Source organism: Canis lupus, chromosome 10 (genome assembly GCF_048164855.1).
Source record: "Canis lupus baileyi chromosome 10, mCanLup2.hap1, whole genome shotgun sequence".
Taxonomy (NCBI): Eukaryota; Metazoa; Chordata; class Mammalia; order Carnivora; family Canidae; genus Canis; species Canis lupus.
Genome location: NC_132847.1, coordinates 71,515,898 through 71,541,969, shown reverse-complemented (window position 1 = coordinate 71,541,969; position 26,072 = coordinate 71,515,898). Strand labels below are relative to the sequence as shown.

The following is a 26,072-nucleotide window of genomic DNA, read 5'->3' as shown; positions in this document are numbered from 1 at the left end:
AACATGGAGAAGGAAACAAGATGCGGAGGTGGCTTCCTAGTGGGTGTGATGAGAAGAATATGAATGGAAGCAATGAAAACTTGTGCAGAGTCAGCACTGCAAGAACCAATAGAGGTTGCCTAGCCCAAGACTCCCACTATAAGCCAGTACACTGAAGGCTAGAGAAACACCTGAGCTTAGGTAGTACACTCCAAGAAGCTGACATGAGAATCTTTCAATTTACTTATGGGTTTGTGGGATATGGGCCGATGTTGCAGGATGGATTCTCTGGGAGCAGACACTGAGATGCAGTTAAGAATGCAAGATGTTTATTAGGGATCAATATACATGAGAGGAAGAGAGAAGATGTGGGATTGATAGAGGGAGAAGCACAGCCACGCAGGACTGACCAAGGCTCAGTCCGTCTGGAGAAGGGCTTGTCGGAGTGTCCCTCATTAGATCCAAATGGCTGAGGGTTTATACCTCTCTCAGTCTCTGGACGTAGACTTTCCCAGCAGAGTATGAGCTCCAGGAGCCAGTTCTCAGCAGCTGGGTTGGGACCTGAGTTACTGGAGTTGGAGGCTCTCTGGTGACTGCATTCCCAGTACCTGGGTAGCATCCTCTTCCTTATAGGGGATCTGAGTGGCATTTGTCTGTGCCTATCAGAACAGAAATAGATTCAACTAATATTTATTGAAAACTTACTATATGTCAGACAATTTTATATACATTATCTCATTTGATTCCCCCAGCCAATGTTTGAAGGAAGTGCTCCTATGCCAGAAGTTAACAAACAAACTACCTTTCAGGTGCACCTCCCAAGGGCGCTGAGAGCATTTACTAGCATCGTTTGTATCTGAGATCAGTAGCAGACACTGCAACAACTATTTATCTCAGGAGGGTGCACAGACAGAACCAGGCTATGCATCAGGTTTCTTTAAGGCAAACTGTGAAATCCCAGTCAAAAGGGCCACTTCCTCCAGAGGATTTTACAGAGATCACTTTTTATCATGCAAATGCAGGCTCCAACTTTGGGAAGAGACTCCTTAACTTGGGCACCCCAATACCTCCATCCGAATCCGGAATCTCATCCATAATCCCCTAGACAGATTCCTTGAATATTTCTAATGATGAGACACTCTCAACCTCACAAGGAAGCGCTCCCTGATTGTGGTCCCCCTCCCTTCTGGAGTCTCATGGGAAAAAAAGCAACCTCCCTTCCCTTTGGCTGTCTTTTCAGGGAAGTGAGAGCAGCTTTCATGCAAATTGCTCTTCTTTCCCACAATTGCTAACCCTGGCTATGGCACTGTGAGCTTGGTTGGCTCACCCACCCTCTCAGGTTTCCTTCCTCATTCATGCAGTGGAGGTAAGTACACCCAACTAGTGCGACTGTGAAGCTTAAGTGAAACACAGCGTTTACGTGGTAAGCACTCAGTAAACAGTAGGCGTTATGGTCCATGCCATTGGTCTTACATTTATTCTCATGGTAATTCTCATAGTGAATGTACTGAGCACACTTTAATTTATATGGACACAATATTCCAGTTAAAAGGATCATGAATATGATCCCATGAATGTGAATAAATTTATTTTGTTTATGCCCCCCCCCCCCAGAATGGAATGTGTGGTGGATCCAGTTATGGTGCTCCCCTCCCGGGTACATCAGATTGTTTATGGCGTGTAGGGCTTTCTACTGGGCATGTTTAAATATGCCAGATAATTTGAATTCATATCCCCATATTATGTGGAAATAAAACTTGGAGTGATAGCCTCATCCCAAATTACACACATAGACAGAGCCAATACTTGAATTTAAGCATGCTCTTTCTTATGTCCCAGAGGCACTGCATTATGTACGGGTTGTGGCCTTCTTGGAAAATCTCATGGATTCTCTCCCTGGAGGAAGGGAGACTTCTAATAAACACACACGCGCGCGCGCGCGTGCACACACACACACACACACACATTTTTATTTAATTTCAGGAGGCATATACACCCTAGAACTCCTCACTTAAAGACACTATGGTTAATAGTTTCAGTAATTCAGAAATCAAGCTGGCAGGGAATGATTCCTGTGATCTCCTGAGTAGAGAGAATAGAATTGACTGAGAAAATACTAAATGGGTAGTGGATCCATTGTGAGAGAATCAGTGAAACTTGTATGAAAATTTCACATCCCTTCTATATTAGGAGAGGCTAATATTCTTGGAATAAAGAATGAAATCATAGGCACTCAGAACAGAGCTCCTAATTTTAAAGCTAATGCATGTTCTATTAGCTGCATATGTCAGAACGCTCTGATTCATAATTCCATGAGGCCCAGAGCTATCTGTCCCAGGGGACAACAGAAATAGAAAGGAGAAAAAAAAAAAATCAGATGTTTGTTATGTCTTTGGCCAGGCCCAGACAGATGGTAATGTTTGTTTGTTTCATACAACTCTGTTCTTTTAGTCATCTCCTCTCCATACAAACCTGCTGTTAATACCTAGACTTGAGGCATCTCTTTTCCCTCTGTCTTCAACTATTAGGAAAACTTCGCAATTCTAAGCGTCTCTGCCTCCCCATTTTCTTATATATTCCTAGATCTCCCCATTTTCTTATATATTCCTCATATAAATCTTGCCCAAACTCAGGGTTTCTGACACAGGTTGCACCTGTAGAATAGGTTAAAAGTACAGAGCACTGAGCCACACCATCAAAACCCAACATTAGCATAAGGTTTGACTTTGAGCTCAGGCAGCTGCATTTATAATTAATGACCTCATTGATTCTGTGGTTCATTCATGTTTGAGAACTTTCTCTAAGACACAGCAATCACCCTTCTACATTTCTCCAACCTAGAATATGCTGTGCTAGTTGTTCATGGTAGCTCTTTAGCACCAATAGATCCTCAACACAACCATCTAGTCTTCCATGACCTTCCACAAGAAGTACTACCACAGCCAGTACATTGCATTTCTTAGGTATTTCACTGAAGATTTATGACTTCCTGAGGGAGAGCAATGTAGCATAGCAACAACATTGCACTTGAAAGAAGCCCATCAGATGGACCTCCTTTCCCAGGGATCTCCTCTTCATCTCAGCCTGTCTAGGTCACTCTTTCTCCGTGGTGCCAGCCTTTGCTCTGGTCTTCTTCTCACTTTAATTATGCAGAGGAGACTCTTTCTTCCTTATGATATCTGGCCAGGAACCAGGGCTGACTTCTGCTATAAAGAATATCTTTTAAGAAGAAAGATATCCTTTCTAAAGAGATTCATAGATCAATTGCCAAGAGGGTACAACTCTTTCCAATCTATTACAAGACTATTACCTTGTATAGAACTATTACTAGCTCTATCCTTCACCTGCCTCCCACCTTCCATGGCCCCATCATAACCTAAAGGATTGATTCTCACCTGTAGCTGCATGTGACATTTGTCTGTGGAGTTAAAAAGAAAATAGAGGGGTGCCTGGGTGTCTCAGTCAGTTGACTCTTGGTTTCAGCTCAGGTCATGATCGTGGGGTCCTGGGATTGAGCCCCACATCTGGCTTTCCACTTAGCATGGGAGTCTGGTTGGGATTCTCTCCCTTCCTCTGCCCCTGACCCTCTCACCACTCTCCTCATGTATGTGTGTGTGTTTGCCCTTTCTCTCTCTCTCTCTCTCTCTCTCTCTCTCTCTCTCTCTCTCTCTATATATATATATATATATATATATATATATATCAACCTGGGCTCTGATGCAGACCATGAAATATGTTTCTGAGGAAGGATGCACAACACAAATATTTTTAAATGTTCCCCAGGTGATTCCAGCGTACAGCCAGGGTTCATAGCTACTAATTTTAAAACATTCCAGACTCCTACACCTAGCCCTGGTTCCCTTTCATGATTCAGACTTAACCTTCATTTCCAATTTTATGCCCCTCTCATAGTCATCACACTTTATGTATCAGTCATAACTCTTGGAGGCCTTCAATGTGAAAAACAACACGGATCCTTCAAGAATGGATGAAAATGCCACCTCTTCCATCAATCAACCAACTCCCCTTCTGAACTCCCCAGCCCTTTCCTTTAATCTATGCCACACTCATCACAACACGGCCGTTCTCTCTCACATTAGAGTTTTCATATCCCTGTACCTTCCTCTCCATTAGCCCATCAACATTCTTTATTATAAGGCATTAAAATTAGCATTTGTTCTATTTTAGTTGCTATATTAATACAACCTGTATTTGATGAATAGTCTTATTAATGGAAAATTTAAACATCCATCACACTACATTTATAACACTTAAGCTTCCCATGCCTTACAGGAGACAGCAAAATTAGGTGTAAAAATGGTAAAACCAAAAATAGGTGATTTCAAAATTGACAGAAATCTTTACATTTTAGAGCTGAAAGGCCCTCAGAGGTCACTTCTACCACTTTATCATACAGATCAATACAACAAAGACCAATGATAGAAAGGAATTGACTAAGCTCATACAGGCAGTTCATAGGGAGCTGGGATGAGGACCCAGATGACCTTGGTAAGCACTCCGGTTGCTCTCTCTACTCTGACAGGCCAAATAACCCATTTAAAGCATCCATAGACAGAGTTATTCTATTGCCCAAGAAAGTTTACTCTGAAAGCAATGCCATTATACTGTGCCATATGTGGCTGTGGAAAAAGTAGATTTTGAGGAAAGAGGTATGGTTTTGTTGTCCTGTTAGAACCATTACCAAGCATCCCAATGAACTTTGCATGAAATCCTGCCATGGATAAAGCTTGATTCATCACAAATACATCTGAATGCATCAGATAAACATGAGTCAAAGCTCCAACTTAATCTGAGGCTTTGAAACTCTTCCTTAGAATCCAGATGGGTTTTCATGTGTTGTGATCCAAGAACATGATAAAGGAAATAAGACTAATTAGGGCCTTCTACGTTCCAAGCATGACACTAGGTGCTTTAAGGAAAACTGAGATGTCTATGTCATGGTGAGTGCCATCTTGGAACTTCAATCTAGTTTGGGGAAGATCAATACAAATATCTAATTTCCTTAAACTAAAACCAATAGATAAGCATAAGAGTAAATAAACTATGTATGAGTGTTTGGTAAAGAAACACTTTTACTGTTTAAAGCCAGATTGCCTTCTCAGGAAAGTAGGGCCTACTAAATGAGAGACAGTTTAGTTGTTCAGAGCATTGTACTGGGTTTAATTATCCTAAGAAAGTCTGGAACTGAGTCCAGGATTGGCAACTATAAACACTTAATTCACTTCATTTTCCTTGAGAGTGACATTCTTATCCAAAGCTCTTTACTTCACAATTCCCCCTTTTTAGGAGTCTTATCAGAAGTCATATAACCTGCTTTTTTTCCCTCCTTCAAGTATTTAATTGTCATATGAACCAAGAAGTGCAAAATGGAAGCATTAATTCAGTCTTTAAACAAACAGTAACATTTGGGATGGGGTTGGCTGTATATTATAGATTCCATGCACTAAGTTATTGCTTGATTTGCCCTTTACCTTGAGGATTTTCCAGGTATACTAACGAAGTCTCTTACCATGGAAGGACTTTCTTCTTGACATGCTATTTGTCCTTTTTGATGCTTGTTGTGTTTATGATGCATTATCTGTTATGATCTCTCCATAAAAGCTTCTGCCTCATACACTGGGCTTTAGTCATAGCTGAAAGCACGATGGAAATTGTGTTTTTTTTCTCCTATTATCATTTATCTTTTCCTTTACTGCCCTAAAGAGGTGCTAACGTGACTCTTAGCAATGAAGGGCAGTTTTTCTTATCGTGGCCTGGGTTTCAGCATGCTAATGTAAGATATCAGGGTGATGCTAAATTATTCCATTTATTTAAAAACTGACACATAAAAGGTATTTCACATGGCAGCACCAACCAAATCATATCTGACCTGCCCCACTAGTGACATTTATGGAGAAACAGGGCTATTGTCGGCTAGTTGCAGAGAGGAAAGTGTCTTTGTCATATAATTGATATTCCCAAATCCTATAAACATCATGCTCTCTTGAGAGCTATATTTTAGAGTCTGGTGAGCTCATGTTTTGTTCACAAATTTTAGGGACTTTGCAGGAGGATTTGGAGTTTTGGATGTGAGGCAGGCTTCTGAATACCAAATATTCAGGACTGGATGCTTATTTCTGTGTCTTTGTGAATGTAAGCTCAAACATCAAGATTTGAATCAGATGTATCAGAAGGGTAGTTTTGAGGGGCATCTGGGTGGCTCAGTTGACTAAGTGTCCAACTCTTGGTTTCAGCATAGGTCATGATCTCAGGGTCGTGGGATCAAGCCCCATGTCAGCTCCATGCTCAGCGGGCAGTCTGCTTGGGATTCTCTCCTTCTTCTCCCTGTGCTTCTCCCTTTGTTGTGCTGGCTCTCTCTCTCTGTCTTTCTCTCTCTCTGTCTCTCTCTCTCTCTCAAATAAATAAATTAATAAGATCTTTAAAAAAAAAAAGAAGGGTAGTTTTGACTCATGAAATGATATGGAATAGTGATTGTCAATGTCTAGTGTCCATAAAAATCACCCAAAGAGCTTACTGAAACAGATTCCTAGACCTTCCTACCATTAAGATTCTGATTCAGTGGGCCTGCGGTGAGGCCTGAGAATTGGTATTTCTCACAAGTCTCTAGGTGATGCAAGTTTGCTGATCCACATATTCAAATAAGGGCATAAGCGAAGTTAGGTGAAAAAATATAAGATAACCCTTCTTTCAGATGCACAGTGTTTATTTTTATAATTTCCACCACAGTTAAAACCCTTTTGCAAGGGTTGCCTTTTCTCGGTTGCTCAAACTCATCAGGTATACTGAAGCGTCTAGTGTTTCACATCTGTTTCACCTGTCCAGAACTTCTTTCATTATCTGTCAGTGAGGCTTATTTTTCAAGTCTCAGTCTGAAGGACATTTCTTATGAGAAGGCCTTCCTCACTTCTTTGTATTGATGAGTCCCCTCTACTCCTGTGTTTCCACAGCATCCCGTACTTTCTCTATTATTTGCCACCCTTTCATATTGTTTATTTAATTGTATGTCTAACAACCTAGATTGTAATCTTCATGAAGCTCTAGACTTTTTCAAATAAGATCACTATGAATGTCCTCAAAAATAACCAATTGGATTATCAGATACAGTTGTATCACTTTGTTAATTGCACATAAGGGCTCAAACTCCCATTTAAGGGACAGGAGAAGAATTGATGAAGTTCTGGAAAGAAATAGAACACTGCTGGATAGAGCCAAATAATGCTTCAGAAATTATCTAATTTGATTGATCCTTTGTATCGGTAGGGGACTGAATCCCAGAAAGGAAAATAGGATGGGTCTAATATGTTCAAACTACTGCTCATTCTATTCTTATCTCTTCTCCCTAGCCCCAACTTTATGAAATTTGAACATCCCTAAAGAGAGGACAAGAATTCTATGTCTAAATAGAAACTGAGTTAAATCCAGGTGACATAGAGGCTACTTAACACCTGTTTTCTCCAGACTTTTCCACCTCAAGAGACTATGAAGTGAGGGCACGTTGCTATTATTACCTGAAATTGGCTAGCTCATTGTTCCTTCTGACATTGCTGCAAGACCTCAGTTCACCTCCCTCCCGCAAATCCCAATGTTATTTCTGAGTGCCCTAGTTTGAGTGCTCTGAAAAGCAGACTCTCATTCAAGATTTGCATGCAGGTGGTTTATTGGAAAGTGCTCTCAGGAACACCTGTAAAGGAGTGAGAGGAGTAGGATTAGATAGAGAAAAGTCAAACTGTAATTTGGTAATATATAAGGAAGAACTAGAACTCAATTCTCTACAAGTGGTCAGAAACAGAAGGTCAAATAATTTCTTATCTAACCAAATGTTCACAAGGTAGATCCAAAGGATGCTGCTTCACAATAGATTCCTATAGATTAGTGAGATTCTGGGAATGAAGATGCCAGGAACCAAAATATATCAAATATTATGTTATAGACCATGCATGCATTCTCATTTATTTATCATCATAGCTTTATGGGGTTGATTTTACAAGCTAGATGAGACATAAATACCTCTTACCAGCTGAGTAAAAAAAATTGAGATTAACAAAGACCATGCATTTTTCAAGAATCTCACACATCTACCAAGTGGAGTAGTTAAAATTTGAACCTAGATTTGTCTAATTGGATAGAAGCTCATGATTGTAACTGGAATCAGTGGCTAGAATTATGAAGAGACTTGAAACTAATGCTATGTGAGAAGCAGTAAAAGAACTGATGAATGTTTAACAAGGAGAGGTTCTAGCTTATGAGAGAAAGGGAGAAATGATTAGCATTTTCAAGTCTTTGTAAGGCTAACATCTTTATAGAGAAAAGAAAGGGAACAGAAGGGAAGGGAGAAGAAATGGGTAGGAAATATCAGAAAGGGAGACAGAACACAAAGACTCCTAACTCTGGGAAACGAACTAGGGGTGGTGGAAGGGGAGGAAGGCGGGGGGGGGGGGGGGGGGGGTGACTGGGTGGCGGGCACTGAGGGGGGCACTTGACGGGATGAGCACTGGGTGTTATTCTGTATGTTGGCAAATTGAACACCAATAAAAAATAAATTTATTATTAAAAAAAAATAGAATGTAAAAAAAAAAAAAAGATTGGTATTCAGAGGGACCGGGACCGCATAGAAAAAATTGGAGCCGAATACCTCAGAGATACTGCAAGTTCAGTTGCAGCAGTAAAGCAAATATCATAAAAAATGTACATACCTTTAACTAAAAAATACTTTATGGCTCAAAAATTCTATCATCTGAGGTTTCAGCAAGTCATAGTCATTGATAACAGATCACCAGAAAAAATAGTAATGTAAAAGTTGAGGGAATTACTGACCTATGACAGAGACACAAAGTGAGCAAATGTTGGAAAAATTGTGCCAATGGACTTACTTGATTCAGGGTTGCCACAAATCTTCAATTTGTAAAAAACAAAACAAAACAAAACAAACAAACAAAAAAACCAGAAAAACAGTATCTGTAGAGTGCAATAAAGCAAAGTGTAGTAAAATGAGGTATGCTTGAATTAGGATTGACATCCTGATTGTTGGAATTGTTGAAAAATATGACAGGGATGTCTATGGTAGTAATAATCACATAATTATTATATATGATGATAATAACTCAAAGAACTTAACAGTTTGATATGCTAAGTGGTACAGGCAATCAGGTAAGTGCCTCAGTCTACAGAAGCTGGACATTTATATGGTGGCCCTGTTAGTGGAGAAACCAAGTATCCAGTGAGAATGGTCAAACCCAGCATTTCCAAACTATATTCTGCAAAGTCTGTGTTTCCCAGCATGCCGATGGGTGGCCATAAGGAAAACAGTTCTGCAGTCGAATGGGTTTGGGAAACAATTAAAATCAAAGGAGGGTCTTTTCTGCTAGATTTCACAGAGCTTTGAACATGGGTATTGTGGGTCTCCAAAGAATGAATATTGGGGGATCCCTGGGTGGCGCAGCGGTTTGGCGCCTGCCTTTGGCCCAGGGCACGATCCTGGAGACCCGGGATCGAATCCCACATCGGGCTCCCGGTGCATGGAGCCTGCTTCTCTCTCTGCCTGTGTCTCTGCCTCTCTCTCTCTCTCTCTGTGACTATCATAAATAAATAAAAAAAATTAAAAAAAAAAGAATGAATATTGGAGGCACTTACACTTACTTGATTAGGAAATCCTCTTTCCATGAAAACTTAATAATAACTAGTTGGGGGAATGCTGTTGAGGTGGTGATCTCTGAGTCTCTGACTTATTCTGAAATTCTCTAATTCCTGAAACACCGAATGAGTCAGGAAATTTAGAATTTAGTACTACTCTTGGAATGGAGTCACTGTGTTTTCTTCAACAATTTCCTTCCCTCTCTTGAGTCTTGCTTTAGGGTCCCTGACTAAAAAATAATAATAATAAAAATAATTAATAAATAAATAAATAAAAGGGACTCCTGAGACTTTTCATCTCCAATATTTTCTGGTTTTATGGGGGTTTCAGAGCATTAAAGAGGAATTTCACCTACTTGACAGATCTCAGGGGCCTGCCTTCTTGTAATTGTCGCAAGTTTCCAACCTGGTGGCTTTGAGTGAATGCATATTGTTTTCTGATTCCTATTCTGTTGGATAGCAGCTTGAGAATGGGAAGCCAAAAAGACCTCCCATTCTGAAGGCTTCCAAATTAGTTTTGCAGACCTCAGCAATTCAGAGTGTTTGAAGACACTGTAGAGATGTACAGCTCTGTGGTTGACCCCTCTCAAACAGTACATAATTCTGAAAAACTTGGAGCTCCTCCATAAAGCCATATTTCAGTTGCACATTTTAGGCATGAGATTTCAGCCAAGAGCCATAATATAACACTGCCGAGGATTTTTTTTTTAACTTGCAAAAATATGCATTTGGACAACCTAGCAACTTAAAATTACAGGAATTGAATGTACCTTCTATGTTAACCAAAGTGCTACAGGTCAAATGATAAATCATAGAAACATAGAGTTTGATGCCTTCCTAGAGATTTCCCAGTCCACAGTCCCATACAAGGTTTCAATCTTTCTTATATCTCTGTGAAGTCATTGCTTAACTCCTTGATTACACTTACTGTAAAATGCATGCAATTTGAGGCAGACCAATAAAAATCACACATCTCTTATCATAAGGATGGGTTCTCTTCTCTTAAGTACGTTTTCTGTTATACCCATTTGTATTTCCTGCTCGGCATTCTGAGGATACAAAGGAAAAAATATCTGGTCTCTCCTCTATGTAGTGATTTGAGTTTTGAAAGACAAAAAGATGTGTATCCCCCTCCACCATCTTTATTTTTTTTAAGATTTTATTTATTTATTCATGAGAGACACACACAGAGAGAGAGAGAGAGAGAGAGAGGCAGAGACAAAGGCAGAGGGAGAAGCAAGCTCCATGCAGGGAGCCTGATGTGGGACTTGATTCTGGGACTCCAGGATCATGCCCTGTGCCAAAGGCAGGCACTAAATCACTGAACCACCCAGGGATCCCCCCACCCCACCATCTTTAAACAAAGTTTTAATTTTTCAACATAATCATGCCCTTCGCCTTCACTGGAAGTATTATAAGCAACCAAAATAAAGCACAGTCTTTGAATTCAAAGAGTCCCAGGGTCCAAAAACCTAGTGACACTAATGACTTGCACACTAATGACCTTGAACTCTTTACTTCATAACAGGGAGCCCCAGCTTCCTCATTTTAAAATAAGAGAGAATCACGATTATATCACAGGATTGTTATAAAGAATAAATGAGGCAAAATACGCAAAGCCTTCTCCATGGCACATTCTACTTCTTCCCACCCTGCACTGGCTTTCTTCTCTCTTTCTACAAACCTAATATGATATGACATGACATCATATTCTTTTATCATGCAGTGCTCCTGCTTGTCTCTCAGAAAGCCTGAGGTCTGGAGATAAACATAATTCCAGGTAAATGGCAGGGCTGGAGTCTCACCCCCATGATTTTGGTCTTTACACTTCAATTAAATGAAACTACTCTGTAGTATTAAAATGTCTCATTTCTTTTCAGACATTGTAATGCAGACCAAAGAAAGAAGACCTTGGATACTTTTTAATACAATATTAATATTGGTGAGAGGGCATTTGAAAAAGTCAAAGCAGCCAGTATGCTTGGACACTAACTAATTTCCTTAAGGATTATTTTATTATGCACTCAGTGTTCTGAAATGCCAGTATCTGCGGAGGCGGTGTGATTACTTTGCCTTTTTCATTCAGTGATTCTTTAAGAGTGATCATTTTTCATTATGGAAGAAAAACTTATATGCTCTGGACTAACATAATAGAACAAACAACAAAACATCATCTCTCTGTGAAATCTGACGTCAGATTTAATCATGCAGGAGGCCTCAGGAGGCAATGCAAGTCACTGGACTGGGAAGCGGGGGCCTGGGTCCGGCCCCATCTCTGCATCAAATTGGCATGTGGCTTTCAGAAGCCAAAGCTTTTTGGCCTGTTGTGATCCTGTCTCTCATCTGTTCATTAAAGGGTAGGACTAGATGATGTTTAAGGACAATCTTACCTGTTTATTTCTAGTGTTTACAATAGGAAAGGACCTAATCAGGGGAGCTACACCCAATGGTCAGCCCAAAAAGCTTCCCACCTAAGGGAGCTGAAAACATTCACTCAATTCTAGAGAAGCAACTTGCCCAAGATCTTTCCAAAACAAATTACCTGCCAGTCAAGGACCAAACTGTATGCTTCTTGCTTCCCAGGAAAACTGCCTTTCTGTTCATCCCTCTGCCCCTCAGATATGGGCTTCCTGATTTCTCTGGTTTCACCTGTCTACACTTCTGCATCAATAAGAAATAAAGATGCAGAAAATGTTGGTATGGCATTCACAACATGTCATTTTAAGGTGCTATGCTGAAACAGGGAATGATGCCTTGAGTTTAGATGTTGCTTTAGATAACTTTTATATTCAAAAGCTTTTTTCTTCTCTTAAAATTATTCTGTAACACCACGAAAATTCTCTCCCAAAACAAAGTTTTCTGATTCGTGTGGCATAAACTGCAAATCTATACTTTGAATTTCTCTTGCAAGGCCTGTTCAATTTTTTAATTTTTTATTTAAATTCAATTAGGCGACATGGAATACCTCATTTGTTTCAGATGGAGTGTTCAATAATTTACCAGTTGCGTATAACACCCTGCGCTTACCACAAAGCCTGTTTGATGAAAACTATGGAATGGTGTTATATAATGGAAAGAAAAAGATAGAAGTAAGGGGGGATTCAGAGTGTGTTGACTCTGAAGGTTAAAATTTCACCAGAATAAGCCTGTGTCCTTACATAGTAAGCATATAAAAAGTCTCAGTTTCCTTATATAAAAAGATAAAGTTTCCATCTCACAGAGTTGTTGTAAGTCTTAAATTAGATAGGATATTAAAATCCCTTGCATGGTGCCTGGCATACAAAGGATCTCAATAAGTACACAATAGGTATTGTGAGATGTGGACCAAAGCTAAATTTCATAAACACTACGTCCCATGCCCTTCAGTGAGGTTTACCTGAACTATCTCTAAGTAGAGCTCCTAATTCTAAAGATGCATCTTAAAAAAATATTTTTCAATGACTTGGATTTATATTTGGAGATCTGAACCATCACCAGCCTACAAGTGAGGTTCATCTATCCGCCTATAATATAGTTCAGGTATGTGTCGATTTCATATTACCCTTTTTCTACTCATTAACATAAAATTCTAAAAACTCTACATTTTAATGATAGTACATATAAATATTCTCTAAATTTGCAAAATAGACATCGACAGGAAGAATTGGTAAGGGGATTGTAATATCCAATTCATATCACTTCAGTCCTTGGGCTAAAAGAGAAGAGGGAAGAAAAAAGTTCCCTGATATCAGGTCACGAGTATAAATGAGTCAAGTGCTTCATTGAGAACTTGATCATGCACCTGTGATAATGCAGTTAGACAGGTGAACGGTGGCTTGCAGGTTTCAGAAACATCTGCACAATGTAATGGGTGATTCAAAGGAAAACAATCACTGTTTCTTTCCCCTTTAGTGCCAGAAAGTTCAAAAGGGTGAAACAAAAACAAAAACGAAAAACTCCAACTCTGTGTCAAGCTCCATGTCAGGTACTTGACAATCATCATCTCATGAGATCATGACAAGAACTCAGTGAGTGAGATATTCCGATGCCCATTTTACAGATGAGAAAACTGGAGTCCAGAGAGAAAAAGTCACTTTTTTTCTCAAATTCTCATAGCTTGGAAATTTAAATCTATCTTAAAATTGAAACATTCCTAGTAAGATTTGAAATCACAGTTCTTGGTTTTCTTGACTGGAATTCCATGATTTAAATGTTAGGACTACAGAAACCTAGAATTTACAGATTGATTTTATTGTTCATGTGCTATTTTGTTGTCTCGTGTGCCACTATTTCCATGTCCATGCGATATCAAACCTTGACCTTTTGACAAGTCTTTGTTTAAATGCCACCTTTTCAACAAGGCTCACATTTTCCACTATATTGAAACTTGTAATACCCCTGCCATCTTGCACAACCCATTTACCCCATCTACATCGTCTTACCATAGATCTTTTTAATGTCTAACAAGCTACACAGTTTTATATTTTATATTTATTGTCCCTTGTATCTTCCTCTAGAATATAAACAACAGAAAGGCAGGGATTATGTCTGCTTTTGCTCACCATGTTTTCCACTTATTTATAACAACACCTGGAACCTTTACAGAGCTCAATTGTACTTGTTGTATGAATTCCTAATGGAGCATGCCATTCTATCCATTGTTAACAACTGTGGCTCCTGGATCCTTCTCAACATGCCCTTATGGTTAGCCACTGTCGTTGGATTGGACTTGTCATTTTAACTGAAATTCAAATATCATGCTTCTGTTTCCTTTTTTATAAAATAAATATGTAGGTGGTACCATCTACCATAGGCTGAGGAGAACTAAGTGAGTTAATGTCTATACAGTGCTTAGCAGAGTGTATGATCTGCAGTAGGCACAACATGTATTTTCTTTCCTCTTATTTATTGGCTTTCATTTATCTGGCTGACAGCCTACTTATCTAAATAGTCCTAGTTAAAGCACAAGTAAGAATCTGTATAATCAAGAGATTCATATCAATTTTCCATGTAATTCTGATATGGGAAACTTTATTACAACCCCACAGAAGACTTCCTCAACCCTTTAAGGCAAAACCATTTGTTTACTCACTCTTATTCCCATAGTGCCTAGTATCTATCAGTCTTCATAGACTGTTTCATGTTTATTAGCTGCCTTAGCTACGAGATGATAATTCTTCCAGGGCAGTGTCTATGTCTCATTACTTTCTTCACTCTGTTTTCTCGAATGGTATCTGGCTTATGGTATACATTTAGTACATATTTATTGTATGATTAACATCACTACAGCGCACCGGTGCAAGACATGAACACAGAAATTTCTAGATTTCATTTCTATAGCACTCATGGGGATACTGAGGCTACAGAATAAAAATAAATCAAAGAAATTATACATCTAGTTATTATCCAAGTAAAGCCTAGAACCCCAATTTTACAAACTAAGTCTTTCCTGATATAATATTTCCACTTTTCAATTAGATATGCCTTAATATAATTCATTAACTTGCTTTTTCTCTCTTTAATTTCTTGGTTAACCTTGAAGATGCGACTCCATTAAAGTCGAACTTTTAGAAACAAACTCCTACTGGATGATTCTATATAAAAGGATCCACACAGAGTTGACAATTTATAATATCTAGTCTGTGATTGAACTGACTAACCCTTTGGGAAAGCTGAGTCACCAAGTCTGTCCTAGAATCAGAGAATGTAGATTTGGCCGTGTGCTTAAGAGGAGAGACACTTTTCCTTTTAATCTGTTTGTCTCCCAGATTAAAGTCAGAGACTTAAAATAAATAAATAAATAAATAAATAAATAAATAAATAAATAAATAAAGTCAGAGACTTATATATAACAGACCCTCTTACCCATTTCCTATCTTGAATTGCACCTAGTAGGACCTCCCACCTAGTGTGGGAATCTCTACTCATTGCTTAATTGTCCAGTGTTCCCCCAACCTCAGCTTTTATACATCAGGAACAGAGCACTTACTACTTCCAAAGAGTCATTGTGGGGCTATTAGCTGCAGTAATTTAACTGAGAAATGTCTCATGGTAGCTTTGACCTATTAGCCAGAGTTCTCTTGTCTGGACCACAAAGCACATCATCCCCCCTACTCCCAGAAGACCATCTGATATTTGGAAATAGTAACCACTGCCTTTCCCCCACCCTCAACATACCAATCCAAGTCATCTCTCCTCCAGGCAAAATGTCCTTCTGGCTCAAGCTATTTTCATTGGGTAGTAAACCAAAAATGTTTGGTCCCTTTCTTTTCTTTGATGGCAAAATCTCTTTGATTTACCATAAAAGATTGTTTTTGGACTCCCAAAATGAAAGGGTGAGTTGACCAATAACAAGCATATCATTCATTGGTGTCTTTCAGGGACAGTCTCATTCCACATCATTTAAGTGGTATGTGGGAAAGGAAAAAGGAAAAGGAAATAGCATTTATCAAATGCCTACTATGTTTTGGTCACAGCACATCGATTAAGTTCTGGGATCCTCCCAACATCCTTTGAAGTACATAGTACCACATTTTATAGGTGAGAAAACTGAAATTCAGCAGTTTTAAGGAACTTGCTCCAAGCCAAACATCTAGAAAGTGGTAGAGTTGGAATTTGAACCCAAGTCTGTAGAATCCCTTAGGTTGTCATCCTGGCATTCCGCCAAGATGTCTCCTGTCTCAGGGTACAAAATTGTGGTCAAAATTCTACTTCTTTTATATATCTGTGAATACCTCCCATGAACCATAAACAATATGATCTTCCAGTGAATCTGACATAAATATACTACAAGGGCCACAACTGGCCAATTGAATGATGCATCTTCCCCACAGGTGTGTGTCTGAACATGGTCCCGAAGAGCAAAGCCATGTGATCACTGATATTCTGTGTAGGAGTACAAGAGAAAATTCAAAACTAAATGCATTGCTTAACATTTTGGGGACGCCTGGGTGGCTCAGCGGTTAAGAATCTGCCTTCGGCCCAGGGTGTGATTCTGGGGTCCTGAGATCGAGTCCCACATCAGGCTCCCTTCATGGAGCTTGCTTCTCCCTCTGCCTGTGTCTCAGCCTCTCTCTCTCTCTCTCTCTTTCTCTCTCTCTTTGTGTGTGTGTCTCTCATGTGTAAATAAATAAAATCTTTAAAAAAATTTTTAATTGATTTCTCTTGTGCATTTTTCTTCTCTATGAATGACATAACCATTGCATCTTTGTCTATATTTCCTCCACACATCTAAACTCTCACTACCAATTCTGCCTACTAAAGACTCTTCATATTTGGACTCTTCTCTTCATCTCTTAATTAAGACTAACCTCCTCATTCATTTGTCCTCATTACTCTAATCCCTCCCAGTAGTCAACCTAACTGTAGTCATATTTACTCTAGTTCCTCCTGTAAAGTGCATTAAGAGAGATGTTTCAGAAATAGCTCAGAGTATATCATCTCCCTCTCAAAAATCTTCAGTGCCATTAGGGGGAAATAGTCATCGCATTTCCCTTTTCAGAAGACTCCACTAAAGTAACACTTTGCCACTTAGACTAATTTCACTCTCTCCTTCCCAGAGAGGAGGAATAAACCAATTTCTGGGTGAGAGATTTTGGCCTACATTTCTTGACTGGGTGGAGCTAATCTATTGAAAGACTATGAACATTAAGAATTCGCTTTCTTGCTTTTCTGCGAGGCACTAATGTGATACAGGGCACTGTGACTTGGGACATTCTAAGGTCAGAATGGGCACTTCGCAGACTAGAGTTTTCCCTTATCCTTATTCAGTCAGCATGGGTAGGTTTTGCCACAGTAACAGAAGACCCTCATATCTAGTGACCTAAAACCATGAGTATTTCTTTCCCACTTATGCTCTATGTCCATGAAGGGTAAGCAATAATATAGCTTCATGTCATCTTCACCCCACGACTCAGGCTAATGGATTAACAACAATGAACCCCTGATGGTCATCAGGGCAGAGGGAAATAAAATACAGATACAGTGAACCTTTCAAAGCTTCTGCTCAGACACACGTCACTTCTGCTTATATCCCACTGGACAAAAAAGGGTTGTTTTGTCACATCTGAGTTAAAAAGAGTGGGGTATAATATCCTGTCACAGGTTGGGTAACACAGAGAAGGGCACCAGATATGAGGGACTAGTAATGTATAATACCCTACCTGCAGCTCTCAAAAAGTCTAGCCTGGAGGGTGAAAGAGAGAGCATTGGCAAGCCCAGTTAGTCCTATAAATTCGCTAAATCATCTAACTTAGTATTTAGTCACTAAAAAGAAAAGGCTGACATTTTGAACTGATGCTCAGAAAGGGGAAGTTATTTGTCTCACTCTGCAAAGGTTGTGAGCCTCACAGCAAGAACTAGAAGCTAAAGCTCTTTCCACTAAATCAGATTGTTTCTCAAGCTTCATTACCCACGTCTGGCACAAAGTAGGTGTCTAGCACACGCCTGTAGAGCTGAATCAAATTTATATGACCCACTGGTCAATCCTCCCTGAAATGTGTTTTTTCTATTCAATAAACATAGCTTCCACCTGTGTTCTATGGGCTAGGAAACTCCACCACATTCTTAACACAGAACTTCCACAGTAAATAAATCCCCTATCCTTCATCCAGCCTGTCCAGACGCACATTTTGATTTCCTATATTGGTGTCATATCACCAGACCCCCAAAACAATAAATGAAAAACAGACAGATGTCTTAGGAACAGGAAAAGTCTCCACGTGCCACCCCTCATTCTTGGTTTAATGTTAATCCCATTTCCCTGCTTCTAGGCCAACAATCTTCTCCCTCAAGCCCCAATCCCTTCCTCTCTGGAAGAAAGACTAGGTATTTCTTGAATTCATTTATTGTGTTTTTCCTTCTCTTCAGTCATCTTCCCTAGTAACGTCTTCCATATGTCTGTGAGCCATTGTGCTAAAGAGCTCTGCCCAAAGTCCTTATTTATTCTGAGTGGATTGGAATGGCAGCCTTAAGTCTGGTATTTCCTCACGTTTGACAGCTTGAATTACAGACTTTGGGTACATTTAACGTAATCCATTCATGTGGAATGGCTGTTGTTCCTCTCATAGTAGTTTGAAAATATAAATATTTACAAACCCCTAAGACAAAAGCTCTTACTGACAAGGTCTCTAAAGCAACAGCTCCATGGACAGGAACCTTTTCACTTAGAGTTTTCCACTGACAGAGTCTAAATTCTCCTGGGTCATGTGCACTCCATTTAATGTTAATGGAATCTTAGTGAACTCACTGGAACTTATCTCTCTACATGTCCAAAGAGGGAAGGGAGTAGAGCAAGAGTATGGGGGATGGATTTTCTCATCAGGACACAGTCAGCTAGCTCCTTTAAGGCCAGAAATGAAGTTCTTGGAATTGAAGACAGTGTCTGACCCTGTAGGAATTTCTACTACACTGTGCCTTCTCTGATCTAGGAACTATGATAAATGCTTTTCATGTCATGATGTATTGATAACTCATAATCCATTTTATTGATGTAGAAATAAGGCTTTGAGATATAATGAGTTCATATAATGTCAAATACCTACCAAGTAGAGATTCCAGGGATTAAAAAAAAAAAAAAAAGATTTTACTTATTCATGAGAGACACAGAGAGAGAGGCAGAGACATAGGCAGAGGGAGAAGCAGGCTCCATGCAGGGAGCCCAATGTGGGACTCAAACCCAGGACTCCGGGATCACACTCTGAACTGAAGGCAGGTGTTCAACCACTGAGCCATCCAATCATCCCCTACTCCAGGCATTTTATTACAGACCTAGTTTTTTCAGATAGAATTGGAAGGACTAGGATAGTATTATATGTAAATTGTCTGAATGCAGATCGTAAGGGAACACTGGAAGGAGCTATATTTCTGAACAAATGTGTGAGCTACACATGACCTACAATAGCCACATTAGATCTCCCCTATTTATGTCCATTTCCTTTACCCTATCAATATCTATAACTCTCACTATTCATCCTTTTAAAATAGCTATTCACCTATATTACTTGGGATCAATTTCAGCTCTATATTATATATTTTGCTTGTAGCAAAATAAATAATAATACTCTAAAATAAGATAAAAGATTTACTTTCCTTCATTTTAAGCACATTGTGGGGAAGGAGGTCTGAATTCGGTACAGTGGTTTTAGTTACATCTGTGACACAGGATCCTTTTACCTCTATTCCACCATCCTTTCAGTGTGTATCTCATCCTCATTGGACCAAACTGGCTGCTATAGTGGCACCCATAGGACCTTGCTCCAAGCATCAGGAAGGAGAAAAAGGAGAAAAAAAGGATACGTGGATTCTCTTTTAAGAAGACTTCCCAGAACTACTTTCTACATACTACTTCAGCTTAGATATCTTTAACTGGAACTTTGTTGCATGATGGCATCTAATTGCACAAGGGAAAAGAGGATGGGAAACTTAATCTTGTGGGTGAGTGGTAATATGCTCAGCTAAAAACTGTGGCTCAGTGTTACTGGGAATGGGGCAATGAAAATTAACCCAGTTGACAGACAGTGGGACCAAAAGTAGAAATCTTAACTATTGCTCTAGAAGTTTTGTCTTGGCTAAAGAGAACTTTAGCAGAATGAATATTGGGAAGCAACTAGAAGTCTTTGACTCACCACATTTCAAATTCCAACTTAAGTACCACCACAAGGATTTAGAAAGAGTTCTGGCTTCAGCATCAAACAGACATGGGTTCTACCCTATTTCCCTCTAGATAGATGGCTATGGTTTAGACAGGCATACAGACATAACTGAACTACTTGAAGAGTGGAGCCAGATATGAAACCCCTCTCTCAAACAAGCCCTATCACAATGCACAGGGGATAGGAAGAGAGTAGTTTTTTGGTTTTGTGTTTGTTTTTTGTAATCTAAGTGAGTCAAAGAATATAACTGGTACAATATGCTAGACAGAGCTCAGGGGCTTAGAGAACCAAAATTTTAGGGCACGAGACACCACACAAAGTGAAAATGATAGAGCAAAGCTGAGTCAGTGTTTACCCTGCTCTAGACCCAAGATTTTATTGAGGCAGAAAAAGAGGAAGAGCTTGCAGATAAGCCCTGCATCCGGGGAAGGTAGGAGTGAACATAGAGTCTTGGAGAAGGTGAAAGGACCTTGTATTTTCAAAGCGTTCACATAAAAACGGGGTGCAAAAGTGACCTCAGCTGGGACATGGCCTAGGTGTCCAACATCTATGTATGAGGCCAAGGCCAATCAAGACCAGTCCTGAGCCCTGGCAATAGAAGGTCCTGAGGGGCGCTGGACAGGATGAGGATGGATGGCAAACAATTGAGGAAACGAAGTTTGGCCACATCCTGGAGAATCTGTGGTCAGTGATACATTAACCAGCCTTAGCCTCACAAAGTTTTAATTGGAGTCATTTCCCATGAATGTGGCCAAGAAAACTGTAAAAGGAAAGAAAAGGGACAAAAACAAAGAAAAACCAAAACCATTCAGTGGGGGCCCACTAGCTTCCAGGACCAGCCAGACAGAATTAAAGCCCATGGGATTTTAACCCTTTCTCTACTTGGATTCTGGAGTCAGGAATGGATTCCCAACCCACCCCACTACTTACTAACCGTAGACCCTTATGGAATTCTATCATGTTTCTCTCCTCGTTTTGGGGGTATTTAAAAAAGAATACTTGCTTCACAGGGTGGTTGCATGTATTATATGAGATGAGAGAGTTGAAATATCTTTGCAAACTGCGAAAACACAATATTCATGTGAGTGCTTAAGAGGAGATTCATAACAACATTCCTTCCAGTTCTGATGATTCTGTAACCAATCACTTTCTATAGCTTGTCCTCATTCTACTATGGTTTATATTTTGCATTTTTGGTGGTCTCGTAACACTAACAAATTCTTTTGAGCGAGTAATGTCTTCTAGCTTAACACTTTGCCTATTGAACAGCTTACGGGAATAGGGTTGTGACAGTTGGTCAAGGTGACAGCCATTGAGACAAAACCCAAAATCCTAACATTCTATACCTTCTGTGTTAGAGAAAAAGGAGCTCAGGAGACTCTACCAAACTTGACTATAAATTACAACAGTTGTTCTGCATATGACTGTATACCCTACCAATAATAAAGAGTACAGACTCAGAAATCCTTATCCTGATTAAAATTTAAGTTTGGAATCATTAAGCATTCCCTAAATTAGGGGAACATGATAATGTATTAATGATGTGAAGACATTAATTTGGTCACGGATGTGGTAGAAAAAAATTCAAAAGCAAATAAGTCAAAATAACATGTGTTTATATGAAGTTCTTCCAACAATTTCCTTAAAAGTATTATGGATTTGGGTACCTAGGTGGCTCCGCAGTTGAGCGTCTGCCTCTGGCTCAGGATGTGATCCTGGGGTCCTGGGATCGAGTCTCACATCGGGCTCCCCGCAGGGAGCCTGCTTCTCCCTCTGCCTGTGTCTCTGCCTCTCTCTCTATGTCTCTCATGAGTAAATAAATTTTAAAAATCTTTTTTAAAAAAAGTAACATGCTATATCTAGTGACCTATGACTTATCTAATATTCGACTTCTCTCGCATGTCACTTTATTCTTGCTCAGAAGGAGAATGGTGAAAATGTAATGTGAAGAAAGTAAGGAATGAAAAGCCTTGAAATAGAGAGTAGGTACATGGGGAAAATACTATGGGAATGAAAAGAAAAATAACACTGGAGTTAAGTTTTAAGACTTGGCTCTTTTGTTAATTAAATGAGTGACCTCTAGAAGGTTACATATACTCTGCAAGCGGTAATTTTCTCCTCTGAAAAATGGCATTCACAATCCGCAGCTCTTGGTGCTCATTAGGAAAGGTAAAAGTAATAGGGACCAGGAAGAGCACATGGAGTCCCTTTGATTTTCTACTTTGCCAAATGTGACCTTGTTCAAATCTTCTGTATTTCTATCCCTCATTTTTTTTCACCTGTAAAATGGTGAAAATAGTAGCCACTATATTTTTTGGATGGTGTGAGTACTAAGCATGTTGGTATCTTATTACACATAATTTCTTAGTGCCTTGTACATATTAAGAGCTAAATGAATGAATGGCCACTGATGTCCATGATACAGCACCTGGCATATACTAAGAGCATAGAAATTGCAAATATTACTATATTTATTCAACAATATTTTCCCTCTATACTCACAGCAAAATGGAAAAAAAATTAAACCCATTTTGTAGGGATCCCTGGGTGGCGCAGCGGTTTGGCGCCTGCCTTTGGCCCAGGGCGCGATCCTGGAGACCCAGGATCGAATCCCACGTCGGGCTCCCGGTGTATGGAGCCTGCTTCTCCCTCTGCCTGTGTTTCTGCCTCTCTCTCTCTCTGTGTGACTATCATAAATAAATAAATAAATTTAAAAAAAAAACCATTTTGTAGATGAAAAGACCAAGGTTCAGCCTCTGGGATCTATTGGAATCCCACAAATACCTGAGACCATAATCTAAGATTTTTAAATTCCAAAAGTAAGTATCATTCCACGTAAAGTATTTCGGAACTCAGGCAGACCCTTTGGTTTCTCTGGAAACATGCTATTTCCATTAGAGCTTTCTCACCCCAAATTTCAACCCCAAAATGAAAAGGAAAGTTAGTGCTTTAAACTGACAGTTCAGAATTCATTCCGCTTGTCTGAGTTCTTAAGTTTCATATATATATGTATATGGGCATTAAATACATTTTCTTGAATGTGATTTATGAGGACTTTCTGACAAGGTTCAAGAGGATCACTATAATATACCCCTGGACTACATGCTATAATCTAAACACTGGAAAGAAAGTTTAGAAAAGCAATTCCCCATTTTCACCATTGGTGAAATCACAGTATCTTATACTTGAAGCATGGGCCTCAATGATTCAACTTGCCTTAGAATCAAAATTGACTAACGTTATTATAAGTTTGTGGCTTATCTGGTTTACATTAAATACCCAAAGAGAAATGAATATATCTATGGCGTCAGTGGAAGAGAGAGAAATGGTGTCAGGCTCCAAGCCCAAGGGAGGTGGCTCTTCTCAAGGAAAGACTTAAATAGAATTACTTCCTTTCCTCTTCTGGGAGACCGAGACACAGCTAAATGGCTAGGCAAAGAATGAGCAAAATAAGACTAATTCAACTTAAAGGGCTGGCTGACTTTCTCTGTCTCTGTTTTGGACTACCTTGATTTAACGGTGTTTTGCATCGTCCATGAACATGACTGGTTACTTTCCAGATTATGGCACTCGTGAGGCCACAAATTTCAGTAGATCCCTATTGCCAACCAAAGTCTTAGTGTGCTTCTAAGGATTCTGTATCAAGATGCTTTGAATGGCAAGTAATAGCAAACTCAAGTCAAACTGATTTAAACCATAAAGGGGATTTATTGGCTCAAGTAATAGAAAAGTCCAGAAATAGCACTACTCTCATAGGAGGCTTAATCCATTGGCTCAAAAGAAAACGTTAGAACACAGTTTTTGTCCCTCTTCATTTTTCAGCCTTGCTTTCTCAGTGTCAGTTTTATTATTATTATTTTTTAGACTCACTTTCCCTTTGGTCCCAAGATAACTCGCAGAGCTTCGGGTTTCCTTATCCGCATCCAGTGGGAAAAAAGACAGAAGGATCCTATGGTATACCTTGGAAATGAAGAGGTTTTCTTAAATGAAACCAAAAGAAGAGTATCTTTATTTACTCCTGTCATTTTGAGTAAAAGAAAAGGATATACTGATATGTCTAATCTAATCAGGACTTGTCAACCCCACCCCCCTCATAAACTGGGAGTGTAGCTAATCCCATCAGATATTCAAGCTCAGAAGTGCAGATTGGTGGATTGGAACATGGAGAAGCAACCAACAAGTCTCTTCAACTTATGGAGTAAAAATGTTTTTCCATCCCTACCCTCCACTTTGGATTTTACTTTGCACGCATATGTAACTACTTCTAGTTGAGCAAGCACACCTTGGTCTTTCGTTCTATTCTACTGTCCTCCTTTTCTTTCCATGTTTTCTAAAGGCCCAATTCAAACAAGCTCTCCTCCATGAAGCCCTTCCACTTTATTCTCTGCTGGAAATTCCCTCTCTGTCATCTTATTTCCAACAACAGTTGGTATGTCCTGACTTTCATAGTCTCCTTTTTTTAAAAAAAATTATTTATTTATTTATTTATTTATTTATTTATTTATTTATTTATTTATGAGAGAGAGAGAGAGAGAGAGGCACAGACACAGGCAGAGGGAGAAGCAGGCTCCACGCAGGAAGCCAGACGCGGGACTCGATCCCGGGACCCCAGGGCCACACCCTGGGCTGAAGGAAGCACTAAACAGCTGAGACACCCAGGACTACCCAGAGTCTGAGAGTTTCCAAAAGTGTATTCATTCTATTATACTCCGTGTGTCTCTTCTACATGCTGCAAGTTCTCTGAGAAAGAAGATTGTGCTTCCATTATCATTGATTCCTCTTAGAGTACCAAGTACTTGCTCTGAATATTGTAGGGAAATCAGTCACTGGGTTTTGGAGGTCATTTTCTTGAAGACACAGAGTCTGTGTATTCCCATCACTATCAATAGCCCCACTCCTACTTCTGTGCTAAGGTGTAAGAATTTAGCATGGTGGCAGTTTGTTTATCTAGTAGCCAATTCCTCACCCCCAGGTAGTTAGTGAGGTGAACTTGTCAGCTGAAAAGCAAAAATCCAGAGGCTTAGAGGTTTTTTTTTTTTTCCTTTAAAAAATTATCTCTAATACAACAGCCTTGGGCTTAAGTCAATGATTCATGGAGCAGAACAAAGCAACATTTCCTTTCCCACTCTCTTCTTTCTCATAATATCACTGTTTAGATGACGTGTACCTGAGAGGGGGAAAAAAAGAGTCTTGTGTGTTTTCAGAAATGAATACTTTGTAAGCAATGGGACTGTGTGCAGTATTGGAACATAGGATAAGTAAAGGTAGTAGCAGGGGATGTAACACAGAGAGCCCTAAACCCCATGCTAAGAACCAAGGCTCTTATCCAGGAGGTGAAGTGGGGCCATACACAGGCTTAATCTAACGAGTGACCTGATCACATTTTTGTTCACCTTGTTGAGAGTCCCAGCAATTTTCTTATTATAGGGAAAAGGGTTCTTTTTCACTCTCAAATTTTGCTGTTCTTATCTTTGACTGTATCACTCACAGATATCTCAAACGTACACATTTAAAATAAAACTGAATCTTCCTCCAGAAATGTGACTCTCCCTCATGTCCTCTTCATCTCAGCAAATGGCTCCACCATTTACCCTGTTTCCCAAACAAAAAACCTGGGGAGACATCCCTGATTCTACCCTTCTCTGGCTCTAGATTCTGACCTACAAATGAACCCTGTCCATTTTACCTCCTCATACATCACTGAATCCATCCCTACGTCTCTTTCCCATTAATGGCCAATATCTCAGTCCAGAAGCTCCTGGATGGCTATGATAGTCGTCCCATCGTGATTCCCAGGGTCCCTTCTTATCC

At 39.6% G+C, this 26,072-nt stretch overlaps 1 long non-coding RNA gene across 1 annotated transcript in view; it reads right to left on the bottom strand.

The window, feature by feature from the left end:
- Positions 1–291: 291 nt before the first annotated feature.
- LOC140641939 (uncharacterized) overlaps positions 292–26,072 on the bottom strand; it is a 151,787-nt gene continuing 126,006 nt past the window's right edge. Inside the window, exon 2 of the long non-coding RNA XR_012038535.1 lies at positions 292–638. This is a non-coding gene — a long non-coding RNA (uncharacterized lncRNA). The remainder of the gene's footprint in view (positions 639–26,072) is intronic.